At 34.1% G+C, this 9,198-nt stretch overlaps 1 long non-coding RNA gene across 1 annotated transcript; it reads right to left on the bottom strand.

Moving 5' to 3' along the window:
* Positions 1-3,635: 3,635 nt before the first annotated feature.
* LOC116305060 (uncharacterized) lies at positions 3,636-7,847 on the bottom strand. Its single transcript, XR_016119598.1, has 3 exons — positions 7,784-7,847; positions 7,170-7,228; positions 3,636-3,856 (listed from the first exon to the last, which is right to left on the bottom strand). It is a non-coding gene; the product is annotated as an uncharacterized LOC116305060 (long non-coding RNA).
* Positions 7,848-9,198: the final 1,351 nt, after the last annotated feature.

Here is a 9,198-nt window from a genome sequence, read left to right as displayed (position 1 = left end):
CTTGTTGTTAGCATCTGTTTTGTATTCTAATAAGACTAATGGTATTAATTCTGACAAAACCACGCTCAGACCATCTTCCCACCTTCCCTACCCTCCCTACCCTAACGCAACTTTTTGCATCATACCCTACCCCGCTAACAAAAACTTAACTTTGTTATGTTTGATTACTTTCACAATACTAAATTATGCGCTTTCACGAGCAAGAAAAATTAGTAATAGCTGATTGTGAAACAAAAGTTTTTTTACCCTTAAAACATTTGCGCGTAAAGTATTTGTTATCTCGCATGCATGAATTTGGTCTCGAGGGGCGCGCGATGGGTTTGTGAACGTCCTTGTTGTGTTGGACATGTTGGAAAAAAGCACTTCAAGTAACAGCAGTAAGACGACGAATAAGCAAGAAACAAGATGAATCGTGACTTGTAAAGCACTGGATCATAGGTAAGATGGGAGATAACAGTACAAGAACACGCAGGTGAATGAATCATTATTTATGTATTGATCTTGAGGCCACGAAACATGAAGCTAACTTGAAAGAAAATAATTTACATTATATTCATCAAACCCTTCAATTCACTGACTTCAAATTCAGATTCAAAGTCATATCTTTCTTTCTAAACGAGCTAATTTTCTAGCGGTAAAAGCTTGCTCAAAGTGGTTTATGACTGGGCTTCCTGTGGTGTTACGTAGAATATACTGTAAGTCACTAGACAGTCGGAAATGTTCCTCCCTTTAAACCCGTGAGAGATGTCGTTTTTACATGCAGCAGTCAGTAGAAATAAAATTCCCGAGGTGTAATTTCACCTTTAGAAGAGGGATTGACTTACGATTTCATGATTAACTCCTAAAAGGTGCGACGTCATTCTCGCCCTTCGGCACATGGGAGTATTCCCTCCCTCCCATTTCATTCCCATTCCCCCCAACTTCTCCCCCGAGGATAGTATAAACTAGGTTAAAAAGTCCTGGAATTTTTTTGGTCAAATACATTGGGTTAAAAAGTCATGGAATTTTTTTGGCCAGGCCGGACACAATCCAACAATCTCAAAAAGAATAGAGGCATTTGGGGTATCCGTTCTTATACATCTATCCTACGTATTATTTCAAAATCATCATTATTATTATTATCATTGAGAAAATACGCGAAATCGAAATCGAACCTTTTACAAAACAATTTGACACGAATACGAATTTTGGATATAATTCATGGGGAGGTACAATGTTTGTCAGAAGACTTCTCCCAAACGCCATCAGTAATGACATGTGACAGCAGATAATCGACGATTGCCAAATATTCTGCTGCTCTTGTGAATGAAGTTCTTTATAGTTCTTTGTCGTTGGTCCTCTTCGGCATGCGTTTCTCGGTTTTTTATAAACACTATAGAGAAGGGGCTATCCAGTAGATTCATTTGGACATATTTTTTTAAAAAACTTTTGATTGAAAGAAATATTCATTTTCCAATGTTAATATTACCAAGAGACTTGAAAAAACCGAATTTGTCAAAAAAATGTAACGCGAAAATGGAATTCGAAGCCGAGAAATCTTATTTTTAGACTCTTGTCCCTTTAAATTTTCACCACAGGGATCCCAAACAACAACTGGCGCCGAAAAAAGCTTTATAAAAAGATAATCAAAATACTTTCGGCAAATGTTTTATACTTGAACGAAAGTCCATTTTGAGCTCTATTAGGATCTTTAAGAAAAAAGTTTGATTTTGCTTTATTTCATGCAAAACGGGGCGATTGAAATTTTGACCTCGAAATATGCGTTTTTCGGGTTGACCCAAATTTTCGAAAATTTAAAAACTTATTTTTATTACACGAAATATACATCAATAGAAAGCTACAGATGAGGGCTACATAGATCTGACATTATTTTCTTAAATAGATGAATGTGTAATATTTTATGGCTGAATTAATTTTCAGTGAGCAAGCTGTCTGGTCAGCGGTATAGCGTTTTCAGCATTTTCCTTTTTTCACACCCTTTTTGATTTCTTTTCGAAATGAAACTAACACAGCTAATAGCTCTATAAACCTCTCATATTATGGCGTAAATTAAATTTTCAAAAGTCTGCCACAAGTTAGAAAAATAAGACGATAAAATAGTTTACTATTTGGGAATCCTGTGGCTATTGAGTTGTGCACATAACACAGGAAGCCCGTCATATGAAAAGGTAATAAAACAAAAGAAATTTTCACCTTCAATTCCCATTTGCGCATTAGTTATTGTGTTTACCAAAAAGGCTTTTGAATCTCCAGGGATTGGTAGAATACGAAAATGAGCTGTTCTCTGCATTCGCCATCTTGAAACAAGAGAGGACTACGCGCCGACATTAAAACTCAAGAAACTTGCAGACTACAACTACTAGACATCTGAAATGAAAGGTAATGTGAAGTAAAGACTTTATTTAACATTTTTGAGCATTCTAAAGATTAGAAATAAAGTTTATCCAAACGTTTATTGGCGATTTAAATCTGTCTTGAAAGTGTTCAGTTTCATATGTGTTTATGTATATATGAGAGTATGTGGACCGCGTGGCACTAATGAAATAGTAGAAGATAATATAGGTAAGTTGTAGTGCTTGGGAACGAGGTTATTCCGGGTGAAAGCCCTTGGAATTAAATTCGGAAAAATTAATTTCCGACCTATATATTATATATATAGTTATATATATTATGTATATAGTTAAGTTTGCCGCGTTTTGCGGGCTAAAACTCCCTTTTTATGCTTGAATTTGGTTAATTTTTCAATTGGAGGGTTCGCTTGGCTAAAATAAAGTACAAAAACTTTTTATTTAACGAATATGAAAATTTTGCTCAACATTAACCTATGCGCATAGTTTATGAGGGATAGAACAGAACTAAGGGCGTTTCGTAGAGACCGAGAGTTAGAAGGGTCCTTCTGCGCCACTTGTTTGCGCTTTTAAGCGTAAGAAAAGCCTATTCTTTTAATATTGTAAAAATTTGCACTACGTTCAAGTTGTTTTTTCCCCCTATATATTAATTTTCTTGTGTCTTCATTTTTTATTCGATCACTAATTTAATGAAAAGTCAATTATTAGATAAAAACTCATAAGATTATTGTATTTTTTTTTGTTATAGGTACGGGCAAAATCATCGCTGTAATCTAACAATATCCAAGAACCTGCAGGACATAAACCAGGTTAAAGACTAAAATATGTTTGCATTTTTTTCTAAAAAAAATTATGAAGTTTTAAATTTTGTGTATTTATTGATGGTATTCATTACTTTAATAAATGGTGTCGAGACTTTACCTTTTTTCAAAACCGTAATTTTTCCCGCCAAAAAACTTAGAATTTTTCAACTCTCTCATTACGTTATACTCCTTTCGAATCGTGCTTTTTTTCCCGCCAAAAAACTTAGAATTTTTCAACTCTCTTATTACGTTACATTCCTGCCAATCGTGCTATTTTTTCCCGCCAAAAAACTTAGAAACAATTTCAGACCCTACCGTTCACACACACCCATTGCATCTCATAGCAACTACACTTCTTTGTAAGATACCACACTTGCCTCATGCCTACTTTATCACCTTTACCACACCCACATAATCCCCTGCCTTTGTTCCCCTCATTATCCCATTGTTTCAGTCACGTGAGCAATAAACAATAGACATGAAATATTCATTGGAATTTTTATTAGGTCATTCATATTCACGTCAATACAAAGCACTATGATTTAAGGTACTTCAAAACCTACACCTTCAACAAACTAGCTGATGGTATACTGGTTAAGAAGAGGGCAAGCAGGACATAAGGTAAGTGGTTCAAATCCAGGTAGGTTCATGCAAGAAAAATTGGACAGCACCTCAAGACTCAGGATCAAGGTAAGTCAAGCAGACCTGGACAAAATAAGGAGAATTGGCTCACAGATTACAAAAAGAACTCAGAAATTGGCTTTAATAAAAAAGATCAAATTGGCTTTAAAAAATAAAAAAAAATTCAAATTGGCTCTAAAAAAAAGTAAAAAATTAGAAAAAAAATAAAAAAATGTGAAAAAAAAGTAAAAAATCCCTATAAATTTTGAAAAAATGTATACTAAGTCTTTTTGCAATTTTTTTTGCCCCTAGGGTAATTAGTCGCAGGTCCCCAAGACCAAAAGTTCAAACCTACCCTCCCCTTAACCAAACAAAGAGTTCAGGGGTACCCCTTAAGGTTGATGAGTAAGTTGAACAAAAGGCCTTGCGGACAGTCCACTTTGTTTGGATTCTAAAGACATAGGTGTTGCTTGATTAAAAGACTAGTACAGAATGCTGAAATTAAGGCATAAAACTGGTGTACTTCTTATAAAATAGCTGAAAATAATTTAAAGTCTAAGAAACTTGTAATACTCAAAGTATAAAACTCTTTGATCTCGAAACAGTTTTCAATGAAGATTTTTATAGGAATAACACCAGTTTTATGCCTCAACTTAGAGCATCAGTAAGGCTTATAGAAGAGACATGGAATGTTTCTTGTGGTATAGGACATATCCAAATCAGTTATAAATTAGTTCAAAAATTATGTCGCAATGGAATTTGGTTATTAGTGAGTTTACAAGTAATGGAGATAGTTGTCTCATCTGTATGATCCTTACTGGAACTAGTAGTAGGGTAATTCTTGTATGATATTGATAAACCATGGCATAGGACATGTATTGATCATACAGTTTCAGCATTAATTAGGATTACCCAAATCTACCCTCAAACGTCTGTGCCATGGTTTACAAAATCATACAACAATATTACAGCAAGAGTAATAAATGGTCTTTGAATGCAATCAGTTGGAGACAATTTATAATTAATTTAGGCCAAGAAATAGAAATGACCCATGAACTAATATTGAAGCATTTAGCAAAGAAGATTTGAAAGCAAATATATGAGCTAATTTTCAGACCAATTTGAGAATTACAACTGAAAGCAAAATATTGACATCCATTTTAGAAATTGATATACATGTACGTAAAAGCCAAACAGCCTTATGTATTCAGGTCAATATATATGTAGAAACCAATTAGCCTTATGTATTCAGGCCAATTTGAGAATTCAATAAAAGCAAAATATTGAAAAGCTATTTTAGGAAATGATATACGTAGAAGCCAATTAGTCTTATGTATTCAGGCTGACTTGAGAATTCAACAGAAGCAAAATATTGAAAGCCATTTTAGAAAATGATATACGTAGAAGCCAATCAGCCTTACTGTATTATCCAGGTTACGACCATTAATTTTTAGAAGACCATTTATCATCTCTTGTGTACTTTTAATCAAGCAACACCTTTGTCATACTATGACATGAACACACCAAGCCCTATGGAATATTAGATGCCATTTGATTATGACATGACAGGAATTTATGCCATGTTATTTTTGATGTGGTTTGGATTATTTTCAGATTTTCTTGTATGCAGTGAATTAAAATGCCAAATGAATCATGATTTTAAGGGAATATCAGAAGAAAGACACTGTGCAAGTACTTGAAGAGATCAAATTCATCTATGTCAATGAACCAAAAGAAGATAATTTGCTAGTCAATTTGAAGCTTGATGCCAAAACTTCAAAGGTATTCACTTCAGGATTGTGATTGATATGGTATTGCCACAAAACATATATGATGTAAATATCAAAAAAGAATTTTGTACACAGTACTTCTATCTGACCTTTGGTGTGTTCAATTATAGTCATTATATTAAAATATTCACCACTTTAAGAAGCCATGAAATGGTTTTCAGAGAAACACTTTCATGATGAAACAGCCTAAACAAGTCCAATAGAAAGAGCTAACATTCACAAACTATATCTGATACTATTTTTCAACCAACATCCTTCATAAAATCTAAATGTCAAAATATACAGACGAAATATCTGAAGTTAGTTTTTTTGTGTGATGGGGAGCCATGTGTTTATTGAGAGGATGTTTAGTGGAAAAAATAACCAGTGAACTGAATATTGATAAACCTTGCACTTTAACTTACTGTGAATATGGATGGAGACCAGGAAAGCAGCAGTCAGAACATCATCATCACAAAAGTATTATCAAATATCAACAAAAATATCAATAAAATAATCAATGTCAAGATGTACAGTAGACTCTCGCCTACTACAGTATGCTATGACATTAGAAATTGGGATACCTTATTTATACAATTTCTTGGAAGTTTTAGTTTGTTCTTTTCATTTGGATAAAAAGAACTGATATCATAACCATAGGAAGCGAGAATTTACTGAAACAAATTGAATCAATGCAATGAAAAATGCATGAAAAAGTTTTTTCTTTCTCATTCAGTGAATTGGTAAAATTTGACTTGACCAAGTCTTCAAACAATTTTAAATTGAAAAACAACTGGAGTAAAAAGATAAGGAAAATTTGTATACAACCAGGAAAATTACAAAATTTGGTCATAGTAAAAAATTTATTGAAATAATTTGAAGTACAGAATATTGAAAAAAAAACTTTTTCATGTGCATAGAATAAATGACAAGTCATTTAAATCAATCAATGTCAATCGCATGAATGAAGAAACATCAGTATCAAATATAAATGCCAATCAATCAATGAAGAAATGTCAATCATATGAGTGAGGGAACATCAATCAAATAAGAAAATGTTAGTCAAATCAATAAATGATGAATAATTCAATAAATATCAATTGAATAATGATTCCATGGAGCCATGTCGATCCAAGCCAGCCAGTCATTGTGTCCAGTGGATATGTGCAAAGTTTATCAACATTCAGTAAAAACAGAGATCAATGCATTTGATAAAGGATGTGATCACTTTTAGATCTCACAACCTTGTGTTCTAGTTCTTAAAGTGGTGAAAAAGATCTACATACAACACTTGATTATATGTAGATAGTGTTATAGAACTATTATTCACCAAGGACAAAGTGAATGTTGGTCCATATTTACCAACAACGATCCAAGGTAAATACTGATCAGAATTCACTGGACCTAAAGTGAATAATTTTTAGTATAATTACCCAGATTACTATACTAGAGTTACTGCAAAATATGAAAAATTGATTTTGTCCCTGGATAGATAAAAACTGAAAATATACAAGCACTGCATAATTATCGTAACACAAATTTCTAGCCAATTATTTTGCAGTATTTCTGTATTCAGCTGTGTAATTATAAAATCATATTATTTTATACCAACTAAACATTAAAGTTACCATATTAACACTATAACTAATAGGTTCTTCTATTGTTTTTCCTCATGGACTTGCATTATCTAAAAGAAAGGAGTAATAATAACATTGGATTAATAGCCAGATAATATTCATTTTTTGCAATCATTAGGGGTACCCCTCCCCCAGAATGAAATTGCCCGCCACTCCCTATCTTAAATCAAAATATTTCTTGCTTCTTTATCGTTAAAAAAAATATATTTGAAAGCATTTTTCCAGCTCTATAAACAAGTTTTAAACTTGTTCTACGTGATCTCTTAAAAGGAGAATTTAACCAAACTAAAACTTGGAAAGTGCTGCAGTTTTGTCGTGTCGAATTTTGTCATAAAGCCGTGAATATTGAAAACTAGTCTTTGTAGCATTATAAATGAATGAAGTAACTGCAGAACAACTGTCAATTGAAAAGAAAAGAGTTTACATGAATTTTTTTTGGCTCGAAACCCTTCCACGTGCAACCAACCACACGAGGAGTGCAGAACGAAATGCTTATTTCAGGGACGAAAAAAACCCACAGAACACAAAATAACCACCTACGCCCTCAGAACTGAACCTTATCTTAATGTAGAAATAGATTAGTAAAGTCTTGAAGCTTTTCCTACCGTGTATATGTCGTTGTTTGTTTCCACGCCTTCCACCTTCACTTCGTCGCCATCTTCTTCTTCTCCAATACGACCCTAATGCATGCTGGGTACATATCGTCCACAGGGTACCCAACCGCTGGGATCTCATCATCTTATTCTCATAAAAAGGGGGGAAATGAGGAAAAGTTAAAATAACATCAGAGGTCAAGGAAGAAGGATATTTTTTGAAGTTGGAAGGGGGTAAATGAGGAGAGGTTTCGATTCATGTGTTAGTAACTGTTCAGTCAGAATGCAAAGGGGGCATAGACTTTTTAAAAAAAGGCGTAGGCCACTTTTGTTCAGTCTTAAACAAGTGGTCTGCTCATGAATAAATAAGTCTCTTATTAGGGCTGGTTTGATATTTTTTGAGACAATATTATATTGGGGTGGGTCCTCATACTATATTGGGCTTAAAACGAGGGGCAGGTCACTATGTTTTTGCCTTTTGATATTTGAATATCTATAGCTCATTCCCCTCCTTAATTGACCTCCTCGGCTTGGGTGTAATGTTGTCCCATTTCAGACTCACGTGTCAATCTTTTGAGAATGAGATTCTTTGTTGGAGTTGTATCCATTTTGATGTGTCTTTTCATGTGCACCGAGCACAACTGTTAACCAAAGAAAGGATACTCTAGGGAATGACACACGTGGTCTGAAATGGAACAACATTACGCCTGAGCCGAGGAAATCTATTCCTTACTTTCTGACCATTCCCTTGGCTTTTTTTGTGTAAAGAATCCCATTCCTTTTTCAGCTCGTCAGCTCAATTATATCTTCCAGAGAAAGTGTCATTCCCTTGGGAATTAAGATTTTTTATTCTATGGTCCCCTTACATGTGATCTTAAAGCAACTCAAATTGTAGTACAAAACAAAAAAATTCCTATTTTACCTAAAGAAACATAAACAATATTCTGAAGAGGAAGAGGGGTGGGGGGGAGAGCCCCCCTTTTTCCATTCCTGGATCTGCCTCCTGCATTTGTCTGCAAAGTACCACGACAAATAATAGTGTAGAAAAGCAAGTTGGAAATAAAACAATCTTAAATGCAGAAACATTACACCGAGGCTGAAAAAGTGCATTTCCTCATTGCACTTCCTCATTTTGGCATTTCTTTTTGGGAAGGGAATGCATCTATGGTATGTGTGGGAATTAGTAAATTAGCCCTGTTACCAGGCCTAGCTAACCCACTGGGAATAAACAGCCATGTTCGCTGAAGCAAAACTCTTTTTTTTTGGTTTCCTTTGTATTCATAAGTAATTATCACTTCAGGAGAAGCCAGCTTTGACTTATTTCCTAATTTAAGGGATAAGTGACCCACTACCACACCAAGGCATGACACAGAAAATTCACACAATTTCTCTTCAAAACTTTTTATTTCAATAAAACAAACCCATTT

The sequence above is a fragment of the Actinia tenebrosa genome, unplaced genomic scaffold (assembly GCF_029948245.1).
Source record: "Actinia tenebrosa isolate PJP-AT-01 unplaced genomic scaffold, QUT_ActTen_1.0 PGA_scaffold13__45_contigs__length_12533684, whole genome shotgun sequence".
Lineage (NCBI taxonomy): Eukaryota > Metazoa > Cnidaria > Anthozoa > Actiniaria > Actiniidae > Actinia > Actinia tenebrosa.
Note: the sequence above shows the minus strand (reverse complement) of the source record. Positions and strands in the feature narration are given on the sequence as shown.